Source organism: Coenobita brevimanus, chromosome 114 (assembly GCF_032717465.1).
Source record: "Coenobita brevimanus isolate Jiangsu-jjx chromosome 114, ASM3271746v2, whole genome shotgun sequence".
Lineage (NCBI taxonomy): Eukaryota > Metazoa > Arthropoda > Malacostraca > Decapoda > Coenobitidae > Coenobita > Coenobita brevimanus.
Window position 1 is genome coordinate 16,274,079 of NC_137067.1, and position 24,420 is coordinate 16,298,498.

Genomic DNA, 24,420 nt, shown 5'->3' on the forward strand with positions numbered 1-24,420 from the left:
TGCTCTCCTAAGCTGACATAATCGTTTGGTGGCGGCAGCAAGAATTAAAAAAAGAATGCCTGCGTGTAATGTAGTTATAACGATAACGTCTTTTACAAGAGGTGAAATGGGAATTTAAAAAAAATCACTGGTCTGAGGTGGATATGGCAGACTTACAGTAAACATGTAAACTTACATTCATTAAAGCCGTTGCATCTTTAATGAGGCTATATTTCTCGATAACTGAATGCAAACTGAGAAGATACAGTAACTCGGCCATGCTTTAAACAAATACTGGATGCTGCTCCTCTGCTCGGAGGTAGAGCTCTTTGATGAAGCACTTCAGGGTGTTGTAAATCAACCGAACTAAATGCCTACTCAACACACCACCAACAAGTTTACAGTAACAACCAAAGCAGTCATTCTAGATTACAGTAAGAAAGTAAAGCAGTCATTCTTGCCCATTCAGACTGGTAATGAAGTCAGTTTTACAACTTTATCTACATAACCGAAACACTATATTCTTTTTATGCCAGGAAACCTGTTGATTTTATGTTAAGTAAATACACAAACGAGCTGAACGTAAGAGCCGCACACCAGCCTAATGAACTGAAGGTACAAGATATAATCAAGTCATTTTCAGTACACAACCAGGATGTGTTGGTGATCGAGTTTCACAAAAAAAAAAAAAAAAAAAAAAATACAGTCACTTCTCTGTTACGACGAAGATTTATTTTGTAAGGAAGGAGGAAAAAGGGAGACTGTATGATCTTGCCACGCCACTTGCTGTTCCTGCAAACATAAATCGTGTTTACAATACGGAATTTTGTTTGTGAATATCTGTCAAGACACGAGCCAACAGGAAGGAACCTCCAATGGCTGCAGCACACTGCCTTGTCAGTGTCGGTGGTATTGCTTGACTACTTTGTTCCATCACCATGATGTAGCACGGAGTACTGGTTGTAATGTAGGATTTCTAGCGTCATGAAAGGGTCCAAGGCAATGCTTAGATTTTAGAGGCGCGGAACTAATTTGCTGAGAATGTCAGATAATGTGCAGGGAGGAGTGTTATTCAAAGATACTCGACTACTTTACCCAGTAGCATGATGTGGCACAGAACTTTAGTATTAATGCAGTAAAAAGTTTTCCGAGTTTAACCCTTCAGTGCGATAACGTCGTCTTGTTTCTTTGCTGCCTCTAAGTGATTTTATTCAGCTTAGAACCCTCTAGCAAGGATCTGTTAATGAAGGACGTAGCCAAACCTAAAAACGAAGTCTCTCCTAAACTGAAATTCAATCGTCTGGAGGTAGATGAAAATCAAATACAAATGATGTCAGAGTATTGAAGAGGGTAAGATTGGTAATTAGCTCATATCTTATAGAAACTTTGTGGCTTCTTGTAGTGTGTTTTGTAGATCAGTTATACATATATTAGACTCGTGGACAAGCTGTTGTTATACGTGAGTAGTTTTGTAAGTAGATAACCTTCGTTCCCTTTGTCATGCAATGACAGGAGAGGTAAAGATTAGTATGGGACTATTTTTAATTGTCTTGGAAATATTCTCTCACACACGAGTGAAGTATAGAGTCCCGCTAGCTACCTCCCTATCTCGCTCTCTCTCTCTTTGCCAACCTTTCGCTACGATCGCCAGCCCTCTTCTGATCTCTGATTCCTACATTCTCGTTTAGCAGGGGTCGTGTCACGTAGGCTCTACTGTTGTTGAAATGTTCTAGAAGCCTGTGTGTGTGCATGTGTGTGTATGGTCAAGAGGCGCTGTTTGTGGGCTATTGTGCTGGTGAGAGACATTCTGGAGAGGTGCTAACGTCACTTCCTTTGGCCCCTAGGTTTGACATTGACCTAACTTCTAGACTATATTATGTATGTTGCTGGTTATTATGTATTAAGATATTTTACAGTCCTGACACATATTTTATGCTCTCGAGGCACAAGTCTGTTGAGAATACCAGGCAAATGTTACAGAACAGTGATGACTGAATAAGTCATGCAAAATACAACACAGTGTTAAGTAGGAACAAAGAGTCTCATGGTGTGACTGGGGTGTGTATGTGTTCACCTGATAAAAAAGCCGTAGAATTACCAACAATGGACAACTACTAATTAATATAAAGGTAACAAGAAAAAGATAGTGCAGCACCCTCACCTTACAAATGATCTAAGGACCGAATATTTGACTTTACCCATAGACCGACTGCTCTCAAAATAGAGTTACTTCATTCTTGCTTGACCCTTAACACTTCCACAGTTAATTATACAACTCTGTCTTATTTCTTCTTTTTTTACACGAGTAGTAGGATTCTCTCACCTTTCCTCTTAAATTGTCCTGCTCCTCAGTCTCTCATCCTCAACTGTTCGTTTTTTCTCTTCCATCATAATTATGATCCGTCTCTAATTCTATATTTCTGAGTCACTGTTCCTGTTTATCTTTGTCTTGTCACTCTCCTTTTAAGTAACCCCGCTCACTCTTCTTTCCCCACTGTATGTTTAATGTCCCACCTTCCTCTCGCCACTCCCACCCCGTCCCCCCAGGCCGGCCGTCGGCTCGCTGTGGGTGTTGTCTGGGGTGGTTAAGGTAGCAGATACCGCGCCTGGGGTAACATCCCCCACGGCAGGTATTAGTAATCATGCTGGCCATGCAACTCTGTCTCCCTGCCTGCATGATCTTTCTGCCTCACCTTCCTGGCTCACCGCACACTATCACTGGCTCAATTTGCACCTTTCTTGTCTCAGACTGCTTGCCTTCCTAATCTTCCTGTCTCATTACACAGTTTTGTTGCCTTACCTTCATGCCTCATATATCATACCATGCCTGCCTCCCCTTCCTGCCTCACCCTCCAACCTTCTCATTATGTCTCCTTACCTACCTCACCTTCCTGCCTCACTTCACCCCATTACCGCTCAGCCACAAACAACCCATCATCTTCCCATTCCTGTGTGTTTACTGTATCTTTACCGTTACGTGTGTATATCACCTGCTTACCTCATTCTCACTACCTAAGCATCATAATACGGTCTTACTCTTCTCAACACTGCTACATACTCTTAATAGTCTCGCCCGGAGCTCTAAGTAAAAATATCCTACACTGCAACCATTGTTTATTAGAAGTGCTGGTTGGACCATCTCTAGTCTTTTATGTAAATGACCTGAATTTTTTCTACCACAAATTTGGGTTCTTCAAAAATTGCTGACTCTCATTTTATGGTAGTCAAACAAAAAACTGAAGAATATAATTTAAAAAAGGTGACCACCTTCCTACAAAATGTGTTGCTGTGCACTCTTGAGCTTAAAATAAAATGGCAATGACAGCATATACATAATTTTCATCACATATTCAGCATCCCCGCTGGCAGAAGTCGAGGGATGACGGTACGAGATCCGGCTGCCTGGCTAAACAACACTACGTAGAAACTCAGAATAAACTTGCAAATGTGAGCATGTGTGAGATGAGATGGTGAGCAAGAGCAGCAAGGAAGGAGACACCTTGTTATAACCAGTGCTGAAGATTTACATGAATATTAGAAGCAACTTGAGTACCATGTGCACTGCAGCCTTCAGCCCCAATTGTAACTTACAGCAGGTCATGCAGGACGATTTCAGTCAGTAAGGAATGATCTCTCTTGCTGAAAGCGTTAAGTGAAGTTGTTTATAACCCCTGCACCATGGCAGTCACTACCACAATGAATAAAACTGTCCCACGGTACCAGGAGTAAAGAGAATAGGCATCATCATACTAACAGGCTTAACTACATTCGCATCTTTGCCACAATTGCCAGACATGTCAGTGGTAATAAGACTGGAGATTTAATTTTGAAGTATATAAAAAGACGAATTTTACCCGAGATATACTGCAAAATAAAATGCATCTAATCACTGCCAGTGTCTCTGTAGCCTTGGACCGTAGTGCTGTGAAGAAAGGCACTGTCTTATTCAATAACCGAGACAAAGATGAATATGAAGAAAGGCACTGTCTTATTCAATAACCGAGACAAAGATGAATATGAAGAGGGGCACTGTCTTATTCAATAACCGAGACAAAGATGAATATCTTTAAATTGTCAATAAAAATATGCTCCCTGTTTTGTGGGAAAAAATGAAGGACGGTCCAACCAATGTTGCAAAAGCACCGATTCTCATTGTTGCTCGGTAAACATGGCGTTCATTTTGCATGATAAACATAATAATAATAATGCTTTATTTACGGAATAAAATCAATGGTATTTCAATGCCTTAGGGAATCTGTTGGCTTGTTGTACCTCTGTTTTATATCTGTTGTAAGTTCTTTCATATCTATATTTAAGTATGGTACATGCTGTGGGAAAGAGTCACAAAATTCTAGGCTTGAAAGGTGAGTGAACAGATGCAAGGAACACACAGTCAACAGCTTCTTTTCGTACCCAACCCATTACTATGGTAAAAACAGAAAGAGATGATGTTTATTATCAAATAGTAGTGCATCATCATCAACATCATCTCTTTCTGTTTTTACCATAGTAATGGGTTGGGTACGAAAAGAAGCTGTTGACTGTGTGTTCCTTGCATCTGTTCACTCACCTTTCAAGCCTAGAATTTTGTGACTCTTTCCCACAGCATGTACCATACTTAAATATAGATATGAAAGGACTTACAACAGATATAAAACAGAGGTACAACAAGCCAACAGATTCCCTAAGGCATTGAAATACCATTGATTTTATTCCGTAAATTTTTACAGTAATTCCTTTTTTAATGCATGGACCCTTTGTGACTGAAGCCTTTATAAACAGTATAGTGTAATATGAGTCACTATGCTTGTTTTACTTGACTTGGCCAAAATTTACTATGTTCCCATCTTCTATCTATCTATCTACTGCCAGATGCCTTAATCCCGTGAAGGGTGGCCACAAACAAATCGTCTCCATGTCACCCTGTCCCCTGCCATTTCATTGCCCTGCTCCCAGCTCACACCTCCCTCTCTCATACACCTCTCCACTCCATCCCTCCATCTCATCCTTAGGCTCCCCCTCCCACTCCCCCCCCCTCCACTTCACTCACATACACTCTCCTTGTCAGTCTCTCACTCTCCATCCTCTCCACATGGCCAAACCACCTCATTGTTTTCTCCTAATGCTTTCTATCACATCCACATCCACACCACAATGCTCCTTACGCTAACAAACTTCCCATCCTGAATGCTCATTTGTTGCAGTAGATCAACACAAAAAAAATAATGCTAGTCATGAAGAAGTGCAATGAAAATATGTTCAGTGGTAGTATTTTCTTATTCTGCCACTGAGCTACGTGAAATGGACCGTAGAGGGACAAAAATCTGGGTCAAGTTAAGATGAAAAGAGTATTTTTCCTTTATAAAGCTGTTATAGTTTATTCACTTCAACTTGGCCCAGATTTTTGTCCTTTTGCAGCTTGTTTCAAGTACCTCATTGTCAGAAAAAGGCAATGCTATGGCTTTACATCCGTTCTGTAGCACTGCTTCATTATTATAATCACGGCGCAGTAGTCTGAAGGTGTCATTATTGTGCCCTGGGAACCTAGCAGTCAGCAGTGTTTCTGATTTTGGATCATATTATACGCGAATCATGTTATTATACACGAATATACGAGTATTATACACAAATATTATTACACATGAACATATTATACTCAAAATCGTTAAGCAACGTTGGGTCTGGTTAGTACTTGGATGGGTGACTGCCTGGGAACACCAGATGCTGTTGGCATCCCTACGTGTCAAGTGGGGTTGGTGGAGGATTAGTGCCCCTCCCTGTAAAAACAATTAACTCTAAGCCCTTGGCCACCCCGTTTGGGATACATGGCGTCTGGCAGTGAATGAATGATGTTCATTCTGTCCCTCCTGAAGTCAAGGTCCTTCGACTAATTATACAGTCCAATAATGTTGTTGTAAGAATAAAGGTCATATAAAGGATGTTCATGTCAAGAATAAAACTTCGTTAAGGAAAGCGCTACAATATTTAAGAACCAATAAAATGTCTACGAATATGAAAGACGTAGGCAGGTGTGACTTAGTATGTGTATGTGTGTGTAAATCATCAGCACCACTATTATGGCCTGGGAAAGACACTCCACCAGCCCCCAACACCCACACTATGCCTCCCACACCCACACCCACTTACACCCATCCCCCCACTTAAATCTCCTCCCCATATACACACGTAGTCCAGAGCTGCAAACCACGTACACTCACAGACAAGTTTGCATAATACAATTTTCACCACCACTTTCTACTTTCCTCTGGTTGAATAATCCCGAGCTGAGAAAGACTTGGTCTGTGTCAGTGCTCATAGATGATTCTCTTTGATATGATACATGTGAAGAAGATGCAGTGAAACAGCGGCCGAACTTTTGTCCACATCTGAACAATTGTGAAAATAAATACTGATGCACTTTGTGTGTGTGTGTGTGTGTGTGTGTGTGTGTGTGTGTGTGTGTGTGTGTGTGTGTGTGTGTGTGTGTGTGTGTGTGTGTGTGTGTGTGTGTGTGTACCGTGGTATAAATATTATAAATTGTTTGGCAAAGCTGTATGACATGGTGCTATGAACTCGGTTAATTATGTGGTTTGTTCCGTATCGGGAGCAGGCAGGGAGTCAGGAGGGCCGGGGCTGCACTGAACATGTTGTGGCACTTAGACTGTTAATTTATCTGGCCCACAGGAGAAAGCATCAGTTATTTGTTTGTTCTGTCGATTTTTCAATGGCATACGACCGGGTCCCTCGTGCCAAATTGTTTCGCATGTTACGTGAGTTGGGTTGCTGGTCGCGAATGTTAGCGGCGCTGGTGGCGATATACGGGGTTACTTTGAGCATTATTGGGACAGCCATTGTAACATCCAGGATCGGCGTCAGACAGGGGTCCCCAACATCTTGTTTATTGTTTATCATTTTTGTAAACAGCATAATTAAGTTAATAAAGTCCAGTTGTGGGCCAGATGGTTTTTACAGTGGCTTCATCTCCTTGTGCTTATGGACGATACTGTTCTTCTCTCGACAACGCGACGCGGGATGGAACATAAACTTACATTTCTGAATCAGTTCTGTGTAAATAATGGCATGGTTGTGAATGCTATTAAGACCAAGTTCTTTGCAATCCATGCGTCAGTGGGCAATCGTGGGCCATTCTGCGTTGGTGATATGGTTGTGCAGTGGTGTGACAGGTATGTGTATCTGGGCAGCCTGTTCACAAGCGACGGCACCCTATCGTCCGCCATTACCCCCCACGCACAAGCAAAAATGTGCCACATTCTGAAATTTGTGTCATTTTTGGAAAAGAATATAGACACACCATTTTATGTTAAAAAGAAAATGTTTGAAGCAGCCTTAATGTCAAACATCCTATATGGCTGAGAGTCCTGGTTCAGTGGGAACTTGAGGCCAATGGAAAAATTGTATAACTGGGGTATTAAACAGCTACTGGGAGCTCGTATGACGGCGTGCACGGACGTTTGTTACGTGGAACTCGGGTGCCTGCCACTGAAATCTTTAGTACTAGCAAGGCAGAGGAAGCTTTTCCAGCGATTGTGGGGGGAGAGGCATGGTATGCCCGATGACCCGTGGGTGCACGCCGTCAGGCTGACCATGGCGGCTAACTCACCAACAAGTAAACACATTAAGAGTTTAATTAATAATTCTGTTGATGATGTTAAAATTGGCATTGAATCTTTAAAGCAATCAATTTCTAACTCTACATCTTATAGAAGGCTAATTTATAATGTGTTGAACCCTACCTTAACAGTTCACGAGATCTATAAATGTTGTGGTAAAACTAGTGAGGTACACAGAATGGCATTTAGTCGGCTGCGGGTAATCAGTCACAATCTGGCGATTGAGACGGGCCGTTGGATCGGCGTGGACCGGGACGTCTCCCGGTAGCAGAGCGGCTCTGTCCATGTGGTGCTGTGCAGAGTTGCATGTACTGGAGGTGTGTCCACTGACTCAGCACATACGTACAAGATATAACTTTACTTCCTGGAGTCATATCATTGGTGACGATGCTCAGTTTCCTATTGAGGAGATAGTGTATAAGGTCCTTTCCTGTTTTGGCTAGTGTGTACTATAATGTTTATCATAACCTATATTATTTAAAGTGTATTTAATTCATTTTGTATGCTCTTATTCTAACCAAGATGTATAATTGGGATTTTTTTTTCGTAAAAAAACGTGATTGGTCAAATTGTAGTTACGTTACTAATCAGAAGTGTAATGATTTCCACCCCTGGGGGTAGGGTTTTTTTTCAAGAATACTCCCCCAGTATCCCTGCTTGTCGTAAAAGGCGACTAAAAGGGTTGGCGGAGGGTTAGTGCCCCTCCCCGGAAAACAACTAACTAAAATAACAAACAATAAGTCTCGGACAAGGACTGACCAAACGATGACAACCAAGGACCGGACAAATGAGTTGGTAATGGCTACGTGGAATGTAAGAGGAGCGAATGATGAGGTGAAAGAGAGAGAGATTGTCCAGGTGCTTGAGGGTGCAAAAGTGGATGTATGTGGAATGACTGAAACAAAATGGAGAGGAGAAAGTGTGAGAGAATGGGAGTATGGATGGGGTATATGTGCAGGAGTAGGTAAGAATGAGAGGGCAAAGGAAAGAGTATGTATAGTTGTGAGTAAAAGATGGAAGAAGAGCATAAGAAAGTATGGATCAGTTGGGTCAAGGATTGTGTGGGTAAAGTTGAAAGTTGGAATACAAATGTGGGCGATCGTGTGTGTGTATGCGCCAACACAAGATCGTGCTAGCAGAGTGAGAGAAGAGTTCTGGGCAAATGTGGAAGTGTGCATGGAAAAGATTGGAAGGAATGAGAGTGTGTTTTTGATCGATGATATGAATGGTAAAGTAGGGAATGTGAAGGTGGATGGAATAGTTGGTGAGCGGGGTGTGCCTGCTGCGATAGATGAGAATGGGAGTGCGTTAGTGGACATTTGTGCTAGGAGGGGGTTGGTGATAGCCAATAGCCTCTTCAGGCATAAAATGATCCACAGGTATACATGGCGAGTGATGAGAAAGGTGGGTGGTGAACTGAATGAAAGGATGGCAATGATTGATTATGTGTGTGAGGATGAAAGGATGCGAAGATGTGTAATGGATGCAAGAGCTTATAAAGGTTAGGGGAGTGGACTATCTGACCATTACTTGGTGGTGGCCAGAATTAGGATACAAGTAAGATGGAGGAAAAGAAGAAGGGAAAGACGAGAGGAAGGAGGAGTTGCAAGGAGAGTGGAAAGGTTACAAGAGGATGAGAAAAAGGCAGAGTATAAGAGAGAAGTGGAGGAACGATTGGGCAAATATGAATTGGAACAGACGGGGGACGTGGAAGGTGTGTGCAGGATATTTACAGAAGAAATATGTGCACCGTGTGATGTGGTGTGTGGGAGGAAGAGAAGACGGAGGGGGGTGCAAGGAACAGCGTGGTGAACTGAAGAGGTGAAACAGGCTGTGGCACAAAAGAAGAAAGCATACAATGAATGGATAAGAAACAGGGTCGTGGAAGAAGTTGAGAGGCGGAAGAGAGAGTTATATGTAGAAAGAAAGAGAGGTGAAAAGATTAGTAAGAGAGAGTAAGAAGAGAGTGGATGAGGAATTTGGAAGGAATTTGAGTGTAAAGTGGAGGGACTGTAAGAAGATCTTCTGGAAAGAGGTGAAGAGAGTAAGACAGGGTGGATGTGAGGTTAGCAGGGGAGTGAAAGATAAAAATGGTAGATTACTAGTGGAGAAGGGAGAAAAAGTGAGCAGATGGAGAAAACACTTTAAGGAATTGTTGAACATACAGGATGGAAATAATGCGAGTATAAGGGGCTGGGGAATGGCTGGGAGAAGGAGGGAGGTGAGAAGACGGAAGAAATCAGTAGGATAGAAGTTGTGGAAGCAATGAAGAAAGTTAAATCAGGGAAAGCCCCAGGAATTGATGGAGTGTGTGGTGAAATGCTGAAGCATGGGGGAGAGATAGTAGTAGAATGGATGTGGAAGATGTGCAGATTGGCCTGGGAGGAAGGTACAGTCCCGGAGGATTGGAAGTCAGGTATAATTATTCCCTTGTACAAAGGAAAAGGGGAAAAAGAAGTTTGTGGTAATCATAGGGGCATTTGTCTTCTTAGTATAATAGAAAAGTGTATGGTAGGATACTTATTGACAAAGTTAGAGAAAGAACAGAGGAATTAGTTGGAGAAGAACAGGGAGGCTTTAGGAAGGGAAGAGGTTGTGTAGATCAGATATTCATTCTTAGATCTTTAGTGGAAAAGTTTCTAGAGAAGGGAAAGAAGTTGTATGTGGCTTTCATGGATTTGGAAAAAGCATATGACAGGGTGGATAGACATGGATTGTGGAAAGTATTAAGAATATATGGAGTAGATGGAAAGATGTTGAATGCTGTGAAGAGTATGTATGATGGTGCTAAGGCTGCAGTGCGTGTGGATGGTGAACTAAGTGAATTTTTCTCGTTGGAGGTTGGGTTGAAACAGGGATGTGTCATGTCTCCATGGTTGTTCAATCTGTTCATGGATTGGGTAATAAAAGAGGTACAAGGTAGGGCAGTGGATGTTGGAGTGGCCCTGGTGAGAGAGGATAGTGTTTGGAAAGTCCCTGTACTGTTGTTTGCAGATGATGCTGTGTTGTTGAGTGAAGACGAAGGGGAGCTGCAAGGCTTGGTGGATGAGTTTGGGAGAGTATGCAAGAAACGGAATCTAAAGGTGAATGCAGGGAAGAGTAAAGTGATGGCCTTTGAGAGAGGTGAAGTCAGTGAATGTACAGCGAGGTTGGATGGTGAGGAATTGGAAAATGTGAGTACATTTAAGTAGTTGGGTAGTGTGATGAGTAAGGATGGAGGTTTGGAGGGTGATGTGCGTGAAAGGGTACAGCAGGGAATAAAGGTTGCTGGTTCTTTGAAAGCAGTGATAAGAAACAGGTAAGTGAGCATGGAAGTGAAAAAGTTACTACATGACAGTATTGTGATACCAACTCTAACGTATGGAAGTGAAGCTTGGACATTGTTGGAGGGACACAAGTCAAGAGTTGAGAGCAGTGGAAATGAGTTATTTAAGAGGAGCCTGTGGAGTCACATGGAGAGACAGGTTGACGAATGAGGATATAAAGGAGCGTTGTGGTGTGGATGTGGATGTGATAGGAATTGTTATGAGGAACACACTGAGGTGGTTTGGCCATGTGGAGAGGATGGAGGGTGAAAGACTGACGAAGAGATTGTATGTGAGTGAGGTGGAGGGGGGAAGAGGGATGGGGAGGCCGAGGATGAGATGGAGGGATGGGGTGGAGAGGTATACGAGAGAGGGGTGTGTGAGTTGGGAGCAAGGCAGTGAAATGGCGGGGGACAGGACGACGTGGAGGCGATTTGTTTGTGGCAACCCCAAACGGAATTGAGGCGTCTGGCAATAGATAGATATATAGATTAAGGCTATATAGATGTACTGATCAACCCTTTAATACTTCTCTTGTTTTGTGGACCATAATTGTCTGCTAATATCTGATGTGCTGTTTATCATGTTAAGGTTTATTGTTGTTTGAAATCTTGTATGTGTAACTGGATATTGTGGTCAATAAATACTTACTTACTTACCTTCTGTGCGTGTGTGTGTGCGCGCGTGTGTGTGTGCGCGCGCGTGTGTGTGTGTGTGTGTGTGTGTGTGTGTGTGTGTGTGTGTGTGTGTGTGTGTGTGTGTGTGTGTGTGTGTGTGTGTGTGTGTGTGTGTGTGTGTGTGTGTGCGTGCTTGGAGAAAAATGATGACAGTGGATGAAAGAAACTTCCATTAGCTTTGAGAAGGGATGTGGTTGTGTGTGTGTGTGTGTGTGTGTGTGTGTGTGTGTGTGTGTGTGTGTGTGTGTGTGTGTGTGTGTGTGTAATTCACCGGGTCGGTCAGGATCACCTAGTGGTCGTGATCGTCAGCTTTTACCCTCCCGGAAGGGAGCTGAGAGCTCATATAGTCCGATCTAAGGGCAAGGCTGTGACCTTCACACGCGCACACACCCGTCCCCTTGCTCAAGGGGGACAGTAACCACCCACTTCGTCAGTGAAACTTTTCGCAACCTGAGCGAGGCGCGAACTCCCGTCTACCAGATGGCAAGCGAGAACGTTACCACTGCACCAGCGAGCAGTGTGTGTGTGTGTGTGTGTGTGTGTGTGTGTGTGTGTGTGTGTGTGTGTGTATTAGAGAGAGAGAGAGAGAGTAATGACTGTAAAACCAATAACAGGTTCTTTGAAACCCTCCCGGCTTATCAATATATTACGTACGACTTTCCTAATTATTCGCCTAAAAACTAGAGATGTAATTCAATAAAGGAACAAAGCAAGTATCGAGATTCCTGCCTTCCACGACACAACCTACTGTCGGTGATATTGCTCCCGGGGTGTCCTTGCCTGGTAATTCTGAGCACCAGAAAGCTATGCTTTGTGCCAGACTTTAAGCTTCGTTATAATTACGTCGTTGGTGTGTGTGTGTGTGTGTGTGTGTGTGTGTGTGTGTGTGTGTGTGTGTGTGTGTCAGTATAAGGTTTCTGGGGGTAGTAAAGAATTCGATACCTTATAAGGCACGCTAGTGTCTCGGTGAGCTATAAACTGGTAATTATAAAGTTAGCTCGTGGGTTTGAGTCAGCTTCACATTAGTATTCTCTGTTTACCACCACATCCCTTCTCAAAGCTAATGGAAGTGTGTTTCATCCACTGTCACCATCTTTCTCCAGCACTGATTTTGGCTTAACTTCTTCCATGTTCTCATTCTACAGCCATGGATATGTCCTTTCCGTCTACAACAAATTATAAATCTATTCACTTTACAGTAATTCCTATTTTATTCGGATGGTGGTGTCAGGAGGATGTGTGCGATGGTGGTGTCAGGAGGATGTGTGCGATGGTGGTGTCAGGAGGATGTGTGCGATGGTGGTGTCAGGAGGATGTGTGCGATGGTGGTGTCAGGAGGATGTGTGCGATGGTGGTGTCAGGAGGATGTGTGCGATGGTGGTGTCAGGAGGATGTGTGCGATGGTGGTGTCAGGAGAATGTGTGCGATGGTGGTGTCAGGAGGATGTGTGTGATGGTGGTGTCAGGAGGAAGTGTGCGATGGTGGTGTCAGGAGGATGTGTGTGATGGTGGTGTCAGGAGGATATGTGCGATGGTGGTGTCAGGAGGATGTGTGCGATGGTGGTGTCAGAAGGATGTGTGCGATGGTGGTGTCAGAAGGATGTGTGCGATGGTGGTGTCAGAAGGATGTGTGCGATGGTGGTGTCAGAAGGAAGTGTGCGATGGTGGTGTCAGGAGGATGTGTGCGATGGTGGCGTCAGGAGGATGTGTACAACGGTGTGGGTGGAAAGGTGCATAACCTGGTAAAGGGACACGGCATGATGGTGGTGTTAAGGTGTGTGACTACTGATGGAAGCGTGCGTGACTTACAGAGTGGGAGTGTGTGTGACTGGTGAGGAAGGGTGCATAACAAGAGGCATGAGTGCGGTGAAAGAAGGGTGAGTGACAGGAAGTGTGCAGGTGTGGTGGTGGGAGAGTATGTGAGGGTAGTGGAATGGGGGTGGTGAGAAAATGAGAAAGAAAATAGGGTTAGAAGGGTATGGACGGAGGTGAGAGGGATGGAGGGCGGTAGAGGGAAGTGCGAGGGAGGGAAGGAGGGAGGTGAAAGGGACAGGAGGAGGGTGAGAAAGGAGCAGAACAGAAGAGGGAGGGGAGGAGGAAGAGTTGGCGAACACGAGGGGAGGAGAAGGGGGAAAGGTAGAGCGAAATGTGGGAAGGAGAAGGAAATATGATGAAGGAAACATTAGGAAACTATCTTAGGAAAAGTGTACAGTAAAGACAAAATGAAACAGTGAATGAAGAGCCACAATATAAAGGCAAGAACAGCAAAAACGAAAAACACAGGAAGTTAGCAAAAAGACAATTAAAAATAGTGGAGGAGGATGTTTATTACCGTAGGAAATAGGTAACAAAATGAATGATGATCATGCTGAGTTGAATGGAAGGTAAGCGAGAACTGAGGGAAAAAAAAAAAAACAATTATAGCAATGCCAACCGGAAGAAATGCAATTAATGGAAGAGCATTTACGAAAACAAACAAAGGTGGCACCATAGGAAAAGAAATGTGATAGTGCAGAAGAGCATAAGGAAAAATGCCGAAAAAAAGGGCATGATAGGAGAATGTTTAATAATGGAAGAAGACTTGGGAGGAATATGAACTTTATTACCCAATGACAAAAATTAAAGATTATAAATGACATGGACAACAAGACACGAAAAACATTAAGAAAACTTTAAAAAAGAAGGGATAAGGTATATTAATGTACAGTAAGAAGATATAAGAGCGGCGTTGAAGAAGAAGGATTGGACACGAACGAGGCTCAGGGAGACTAATAAGGAAAATGATCAAAGCGTGTTGGGTAATGAGTACCAGGGTGAAGGGAAAACGGGAAGGAAAAGATGGAACTAAATATTTTGAATTGAGAGAGAGAGAGAGAGAGAGAGAGAGAGAGAGAGAGAGAGAGAGAGAGAGAGAGAGAGAGAGAGAGAGAGAGAGAGAGAGAGAGAGAGAGAGAGAGAGAGAGAGAGAGAGAGAGGGGGGGGACACTGTCGATAAAAAACTTAAAAGGTTAACTCATAAAAATATTCTGAGAAAGGAGATAGGAGCGGCGGCAGGCGTGAGGATGTGGTAGTTACGAGAAAAAAATAACTAATGTTGTGGGAAGAGGAGGCGAGGGTGAGATGGAGGGCAGGCTGAAGATGAGAGATCAGAGCAAGGGTTGGAAAAGTAGTACTAAAACATGTATGAAAATTATATATGAGAGAACAGAAAATATGGATGGGGATGGAAAGCAAGTTTATGATGGGAGGATGAGAGATGACCGGAAAATGGAAATGAGCAGTAAAGAGGAAGCGTGAGCATAAACAAGACCAGATTAGAATTTGAGATGAAGGAAAAAAGAAGGAGAAAAGCTCAATAAGGCAAGGGTGGAAGGGGGAAAGGCTCGGAAAATTACACCAGAGCGTAGATGAAAGTAGGACAGAAGGGAGGGAAAATGAGTGAAAAAGAGGACTATGGTTTGTGTTAAAGATGAAGGTGCAAGAAAATGGAAGGTAAGCTGAAGATGAGATGGCTAGTGTAGGGGGTCAAATAGCAATATTGAAGTGTGAATGGTTATTGGATGAGAAAAAATGGGCATACTTAGGAAAAGGGATCGGAAAATAATATCAAAAGTAATATGAAATAAGACAGGGTTCGAAAGTGATGGAAAATTTAAAAAATAAACAATGTAGACGAAGATGAAAAAAGAAGGCAAGATGAAGATGGGATGGTTGAAGAAATAAGCCAGATGTAAGATACTGAGAGTTAAACTGAGGTAAGGAAGAAAATGAATATGAAAATGAGAAGAAGGAGAGTAAGAAATAGATGAGATAAACTCTGAAAGTGATATCAGATAATTATACTGAACTTGGAATTAAAATGGAATGTGAGTGAGTATGATTACGATAAAACAGAAAAAAAAAGTGGAGATAAATAAAGGGGGAGAGAATGAAAGGAGAGTTGAAGAACTGAGGAGAGAATGGACTCGGAACACAAAAACGATGACGACGACGATGACGATTGCAATGAAATGAGAGAAAACCAATTTTCAAAAATGGAGATGAAAGTTAGAGAGATGGATGAAAAGTGAAAGGCGAGGTGGGTGCGAGGGTAGGTGGTTGGGGGAAAGGGGAGTAGGACGGAGGGGGGGGGGAGGGAAGACTGAGCCCAGGTTGTGAGATGATGGTGAGACGGACGGCAGGGGAGAGAATAAATAAAACAAAAGATACTACAAATGAAATGAATGTTGGAGATAAACAGGAACCGGAACGATGAAAGAGGAAGAAGGGAATGCTTGGAGGAAGAGAGGAGAGACGGTATCTTACTGTTTAAATGACGGAATAAGAATAACAGGTAGAATCGGAAAGGAAAAAAGTATGCATAGACAAAGTAGACGTAATACGTCATCAAAGAGAACGGGAGCGAGTAAAGATTGTGGGAGATATTATCAAACACGTTATTTGTGGTATGAGAGAAACTATTTGAGAGTAAAAGGGAGAGGTGGAAAGACAAAAACTGATATCGCTGTTAAAAATAAAAGTGCAGGGTTTGGCGGGAATTTAAGAAGAGGAGAAAAGACTGAAAGAATGAGGAGGAAAAAAACACTGCTGTAACGTTATTGTGGTCTATAAGGACTGTGATTTCTCTGTGGACATGCCCTAGATAATAGTAGAATGCGTGGTCATTCTTCATTTAAATATCAAGTGATTCAGTGACCTTCTCCGGACCTTTCCTGTGACAGACAAGATGTATTGGAAGTAATCATAGGCAAAGTGTTCCAGCACACAGTCATCACTCTTGCAGCTGCTGTTGTGTTGGGTCTCCTGCCTGTGTCGAGCAACGAGCTTCCTCACTATCTTATATTTATTTACGGTCCTCCATATAAGAGATAACATATGACCAGACACTTCTGTCAGTAGTTTTCTGCACATCATTGTTTTTGTCTGCAGAATGTACTTTTCACTTTAGACCTGTTTGGTTCTTCTCCACACAGTGTTGAAACGGTTCCGAGCTGTATATAAAACAATCAGGATTGAATCCGTTATATGCTTGTCTCAACACATTTCTGCCTTTCCTGTACGCTGAAGACTCAAAAACTAACATGGCCTCTTGAAGTTAGTCATATTTTGTGTGTCTTAATTTTTGCATCCCCACCATAAATCTCTGAAGTACAAAATAAAAATTGCTTTGGTGACTGAGAGGCCACTAATGCACCACGGTTCCAATGTGAGAGGCAGGAAGAGGTTTTGTATTTGTGAAACACTGCTTAGGACAGGGATCTTTTATACTGAGAGAGAGAGAGGGAGGGAGGGAGGGAAATCTTCCCTACCAATTGAGACAAACTGAACACGTGTGTGTTTGCCTGCGCACACCACTGTTTATGGCATATTAGTGTCTATCAGCCCGTTTTGGCCATGCCTGTGTGGGCCAGCCAATTATGTGGATATGGGAGAGAAGTGGGTGTCAGTGGATGTCACTGTTCATGCTTACTGGCTTATTATCTGCTAATGTTTCCTTCTATAACCGTGTAGCCTTTCATGTTTGTTTAGAAGTTGTACACATGCGTGTATATTTATGGATATATAGATAGATATGTGTGTGTGAGAGGGGGGATTCTCAGGGTAATAGAAGAGTAAACCTATGTATAGTGAGTGTTTGTGCGTGTATACTTCAGTGCATCTGGACTGGAACTGTGGACAGTGTGCGTGGCAAGACGAGGACAGTCAATCTGCATCACCAAGTACACGCCATCATTCTTTTTCTGCCGTTTAGGAAACCTGTTGTGTGACTCTGAGACGAGGCGAGGCAGAGAGAGGCGGGGAGGGACACGGATAAGACAAACATGGTTATGCTGAGGACACACACACACACACACACACACACACACACACACACACACACACACACACACACACACGTACATAATAAAGATACAGACACTGAGACACCATGGCTGAGACACTGACACAGTCACTAAGACAATGTGTGGGTATGCGTATGGATGGGCACACGCGCACACAAGCTCAAAAGTGCACAAGTATGTACGTACAAACACACACATATGCACAAAATCGCGCACACACATTCAAACTCAGAAACATACACACAGACACTCGCAAACACAAACATGCAAACACACAATTACTGCAGTCAAACAACAGTTAATACAAGAAAGAGTTCAAAACTACTTGATTAGGCTACTTAAGTTCAAAAAATCTGAAAATAATGAATGGTGTAAAGGGTGCTCTAAGCCAAGGGCAGCAGTAAGCGAGGAAGCAACACAAAGGAGAATCGCAAGTCAATTGGGACGCAATGAGATCCAAGGCACGACATGCTAATTGAAGGCAAACACATACAAACGAACCAAACACAGATAAACGCACTGTGTCGGGAAGGATACACCAGGGCAAACAAGTGCCAAAAGTAAGCAGTCATCAAGGTGTACACAGATGGTACCAGGATAAGGGAGAGAAAAAGAATACGGAGTAAAGGATGAAGGGAGGGGCCTGGGAAGGGGATACAAGAGGGAGAACGGTTCTTTGGTAGTGACGTAATGACAGGGGTTAGGGGCGTGAGGAGGTGATAAGGGATAGAGTGGTGAGGAGTCAGGGGATGGGGAATGGTGGTGTGGGAGGGGTGGGGGAGATCATGCACAAGCCCTGACCTTGACTCCCAATGTCGCTGTGGAATGCCAATGGACGGCGTTGGTGGGGAGAAGAGAGAGGTGGGTGTGGGGGGGGGGGGAAGACAGGTGAGACGGAGATGATAATGGAAGGGAAAGACTTAAGAGAAGAGAAGTGGAAGGGAGACAGGTGAGAGAGGTACAAAGGGCAAAGGGCTGTGGTATGGATGAGGTGAGGAAGGCAAGGGTATGATGGCGAAAGGAAGAGAAAAGGAGGAAAATGGAAAGGAAAAATAGAGTAAAAAGTGTATGGAGGGAGGTGAGAGAGAAACTGGGCGATAGAAGGAAGTGTGAGGGAGGAAGAGAGGGCGGTGAAAGGGAGAGGAGGAGGGTGAGGAATGGAGGGGACAGAAGAGGGAGGAAAGGAAGGAAGGAGAGATGACAAGCAAGAGAGGAGGAACAAGAGGAAAGGAATAGCGAGATATGGAAAGGAGAATGAATTATGCTGAAGGAAGCATCAGGAAATTAATTAGGAAAAGTGTGCAATAAAGACATAATGAAAGGCTGAGTGAAGAGCCGCCAGAAAGAAGGCATGAACTGCAAAAAAGAACAACATAGGAAGTTAACAATAATGCAATGTTTATTACCGTAAGAATTAGGTAACAAAATGAATGATGATCATGCTGAGACGAATGGAAGGTAAGCGAGAACTGAGAGAAAAAATTAATGCAATGAAAACAGAAAAAAAGGCAACTAATGGACGAGCACTTACGAAGAAAAATGTAGGCGATAATTATCAGAGGAAAATAATGAGAAAGTGCAGAAGAAAATAAATGAGAAAGGCATAATAGAAAGTTTAGTAATGAATGAAGACTGGGGAAGAGATATGAACTTTATGGCCCAACGACAAAAAAGAAAGATTATAAATGACACGGACAATAAGGCATGGAAAACTGTATGAACACTTTGAAAATGAATCGAAGGAAAAAAAATGGATAAGGTGTGTTAATGTAAGATGATATAAGAGCAGCAGAGAAGGAGAAGGATTGGACACGAACGAGGCTCAGGGAGACTGACTAATAAGGGAATTGATAAAAGCGTGGTAGGTAAAAAGTACCATGGTGAAGGGAATGCAAGGATGAAAAGGTGGAACTAATATTCTGAAGAGAGAGAGAGAGAGAGAGAGAGAGAGAGAGACTGTGGATAACCCGGGTGGAAAGAAGAGGAAACAAAGGAAATCTGAAAAGCATAATAATTATACCTAGATACTAAAATTGTGTTTACCGTTAAGTCAATATTTTTGGTCTGAACAGGACTCCCTTCTCATTAAAAGACAGCTTCAGTATATGGGCAAAATTCTTCCACATTAATAATTAGCGGTACTAGAATACAAGACTGGCTGAAATGAGTTGGTGGAAAAATGAAGGAAAGGGAAAAATAAAAAAATAATGAAACGAGAAATGAATAAGAAAACAATGAATTTATCATGTGATGGGTTACTGAAAAGTGGGACGGACGAAGGAAAAGAGAAAATAACGTGGAAGGGGCAAACGGAATGGTGGAAAACAATGGAGAGAGCACATAATTACCTGAGTGGGAAAGAAGACTGCGAGGAAAAACAAATGAAAAGAAGCTTCACGGGGGAAAGGGATAAGGGAGAAGGTGAAGGGGATGAGGGGTTCTGGGGAAAGGGTAAGTGTTAGGGAGGGGGAAAGGGGATACGGGTAAAGGAGTGAAGGAATTCTTGGGATGAGACAGAGATGTGAGACAGTAGAGTAGCGGGAAAATGTGGGAAGAGAGTCTGAAACAAGGCAGAAGGAAAAATGGTTGGGGGGAAGAGAAGGAGAGGGGAGAGTGGAGAGGCTAATGGGGGAAGGGGTCTGGAGACGAGATATGGGAGGGAGGATAGGGGAGAGGGAAGGGAAAATGAACATGCTGGATCCGAGAGTGGAGTACGGGACGGGGTATAGGAAATGAGAGGAGGCGGGGAGCATAGATGAGTAAGTCTGGGATGGGAGAAAGGACAGGGGTAGGGAAAAGGGTCTAAGGAAGAAATAGAGGGACAGAGAAGAGAGGGTGTGGGTGGAAATGGTACAGCCAAAATGTGAGAACAGAATGAGAGAGAGAAAAAGAATACAGAGTGAAGGATGAAGGGAGGGGCCTGGGAAGGGGAAACATGGGGGAGAACGGTTCTTTGGTAGTGACGTAGGGATAGGGGGTAGGAGCGTGAGGAGAGGATAAGGGATAGAGTGGTCAGGGGTTTGGGGATAGGGATTGGTGCTGGGGGAGGAGTGGGAGGATCATTCACAAGACCTGACCCCGACTCCCAGTGTGACTGAGGAATGCTATGGGACGGAGTTGCTGGAGATAAAAGGAAGGTTGGGGGGGGGGGAAGGAGAGGTGAGAGGGAGAGGTAAGTGAAAGAGAGAGAGAGAGAGAGGTGAAAGGGGGAGAGGGGAGAGGGGTACGAGGGGCAGAGGGATGTGGAATAGATGAGGAGGTGGCGAGAGGGAGAGAAAAGAAGGAAAATGAGAAGGACAATAGGGTAAGAAGGATATGGAAAGAGGTGAGAGGGAAGTAGGGCGATAGAGGGAAGTGTGAGGGAGGGAGGGAGGGAGGGAGGTGAAAGGAGAGAAGGAGGGTGAGGAATGGTGGGGGCAGAAGAAGAGGGAGGGAGGATGAAGAGATGGCGAGCAAGAGAGGAGGAGCAGTGGGAAAGGCAGAGCGAGGTGTGGAAAGCAGAAGGCAATATGATGAAGGATGCATCAGGAATTTATATTAGGAAGAGTGTCAAGACATAATAAAGGGGTGAGTGAAGAAGAGCCACAAGGAAAAAACGCAAGTACTGCAAAAATGAAAAAAAAGGAAGGTAGCAATAAGGCAACGAAAAATAGTAGAAGAGGATGTTTAATACCGTAAGAATTAGGTAGCAAAATGAATGATGATCATGCCGAAATGATTGGAAGGTAAGCGAGAACGAGCAGGGGCGTCATTTGGGGGGGGGCAGCGAGGGGCGCTTGTCCCCCCAAGCTTTCTGAGGGGGCCTCCAAATCAACTACAATTAATGAAAAAAATATAAGGTTAACATCATGAAATTAAAAATAATTTGTATTTAGCCTCAGTACGTTTTGAGTGAAATATATCTTGTGTGTGTGTGTGTGTGTGTGTGTGTGTGTGTGTGTGTGTGTGTGTGTGTGTGTGTGTGTGTGTGTGTGTGTGTGTGTGTGTGTGTGTGTGTGTGTGTGTGTGTGTGTGTGTGTGTGTGTGTGTGTGTGTGTGTGTGTGTGTGTGTGTGTGTGTGTGTGTGTGTGTGTGTGTGTGTGTGTGTGTGTGTGTGTGTGTGTGTGTGTGTGTGTGTGTGTGTGTGTGTGTGTGTGTGTGTGTGTGTGTGTGTGTGTGTGTGTGTGTTTGTGTGTGTGTGTGTGTGTGTGTGTGTGTGTGTGTGTGTGTGTGTGTGTGTGTGTGTGTGTGTGTGTGTGTGTGTGTGTGTGTGTGTGTGTGTGTGTGTGTGTGTGTGTGTGTGTGTGTGTGTAATAATCACAATAATTTACTAGGTATATTAAAGGATGTCAATGTAAATATGTTCCTAGCCCCCTGTTAAGTTAACTTCAGTATCGAGCTGCCTTCTTTATTGTATTCTGGCTATCAATAAAAGTTTTTCTTCATCTTAGGAAGTACGTACCTGTAGGCAGGAGTCTTAAGAGTTCATTTAGATCAGTGGTTCCCAAAGTGGGAGGTGGAAAGATCCAGAGGGGAGGGGAGATACCATGGGACCGTGAGGAAAAAAGGGACGGTAGGGGGGGCGGTCGGGTGCCATCAGAACCAAGCAAACATTTTTTTTTTTTAACAAAATCTGTTTGACAAAATCTACGTCACAAACACTTACGTGATATGTATGTTTTACAAAAAATATATATATATATACACCACAGCATGGTTTTATTTTATTTTGTGGTTCGAGATTGGAATTAAAAATTCGAATGCTTTCTTTATATCTTGGTATCGTGGTCTGGGCACGATAGGCACCACAAGCCAGCGGCCAGCCAGTCAGACAGCAGACACCGTGGGATGTTCATTCTGTAAGGGCTGGTAAAGTACGTATGAACACAGTTCTATCTACCTATCTATTGCCAGACGCCTTAATCCCGTAAGAAGTGGCCACAATCAAATCGCCTCCATTTCGCCCTGTCCCTCTCCATTTCACTGCCATGCTCGCAGCTCAATATCCCCCTTTCTCATATACCTCTCCACTTCATCCCTCCATCTCATCCTTGGCCTCCCCCTCCCCCCCCCTCACTCACATACACTCTCCTGTCAGTCTCTCACTCTCCATCCTCTTCACATGGCCAAACCACCCCAGTGTGTTTCTGCTATCGCTTCCTATCACATTCACATCCACACCACAACGCTCCTTCACTTCCTCATTTGTCAGTCTATCTCTCCATGTGACTCCACACGCTCCTCACAAATAGCTCATTTCCACTGCTGTCACTCTTGACTTCTGTCCCTTCAACAAGGTCCAAGCTTCACTTCCATACGTTACAGATGGTATCACAATACTGTCATGTAGTAACTTTTTCACTTCCATGCTCACTTTCCTGTTTCTTATCACTGATTTCAAGGAACCAGCAACTTTTCTTCCTTCAAGCACTCCACCCGCCAAATTTTCATACTTACTCATTACATTACCCAAGTACTTAAAGGCACTCACATTTTCCATTTCCTCCTCATAAAACCCCACTGTAAATTCATTGACTTCACTTCTCTCAAAGACCATAACTTTACTCTTCCCTACATTCACCTTTAGATTCTATTTCTTACACACTCTCCCAAACGCATCCACCAAGCATTGCAGCTACCCTTCGTCTACACTTAACAACACTGTATCATCTGCGAGCAACAGTACAGGGAGTTTCCAAACACTGCCCTTTCTCATTAGGGCAGCTCCAACATCCACTGCCCTACCTTGTATCTCTTTTATTACCCCCTCCATATACAGATTGACCAACCATGGAGACATGACACATCCCTGTTTCAATCCAACCTTCAAACAGAAAAATTCACTCAGTTCACTATCCACACCCACTGCAGCCTTAGCACCCTCATAAAAACTCTTCACAGCATTCAGCATCTTCCCATCTACTCCCTAGATTCTTAATACTTTCCACAATCCTTGTCTATCCACCCCGTCATATGCTTTCTCCAAATCCATGAAGGCCGTAGACAACATCTTTCCCTTCTCTAGAAACTTTTCTCCTGAAAAGCTAAGAATAAATATCTAATCTATACAAACTCTTCCTTTCTAAAACATCCCTGTTCTTCTCCAACTAATTCCTCTGTTATAGGAGCATAAGACAGTATGGATCAGTTGGGTCAAGGATTGTGTGGGTAAAGTTGAAAGTTGGAATACAAATGTGGGCGATTATGTGTGTGTATGCACCAACGCAAGATCGTGCTAGAAGAGTGAGAGAAGAGTTCTGGACAAATGTGGAAGTGTGCATGGAAAAGTTTGGAAGGAATGAGAGAGTGTTTTTGATTGGTGATATGAATGGTAAAGTTGGGAATGTGAAGGTGGATGGAATAGTTGGTGAGTGGGGTGTGCCTGCTGAGATAGATGAGAATGGGAGTGCATTAGTGCACATTTGTGCTGGGAGGGGGTTGGTGATAGCCAGTACCCTCTTCAGTCATAAAATGATCCACAGGTATACATGGCGAGTGATGAGAAGGGTGGGTGGTGAACTGAATGAAAGGAAGGCAATGATTGATTATGTGAGTGTGGATGAAAGGATGCGAAGATGTGTAAAGGATGCAAGTGTATAGAGGTTGGGGGAGTGGACTTTCTGACCACTACTTGGTGGTGGCCAGAATTAGGATACAAGTAAGATGGAGGAATAGAAGAAGGGAAAGATGAGAGGAAGGAGTGGCTGCAAGGAGAGTGGAAAGGTTACAAGAGGATGAGAAAAAGGCAGAGTATAAGAGAGAAGTGGAGGAACGATTGGGCAAATACGAATTGGAGCAGATGGGAGACGTGGAAGATGTGTGTAAGATATTTACAGAAGAAATATGTGCAGCATGTGATGTGGTGTGTGGAAGGAAGAGAAGACGGAGGGGGGTGCAAGGAACAGCGTGGTGGACTGAAGAGGTGAAACAGGCTGTGGCACAAAAGAAGAAAGCATACAATGAATGGATGAGAAATAGGGGCGTGGAAGAAGTTGAGAGGCGGAAGA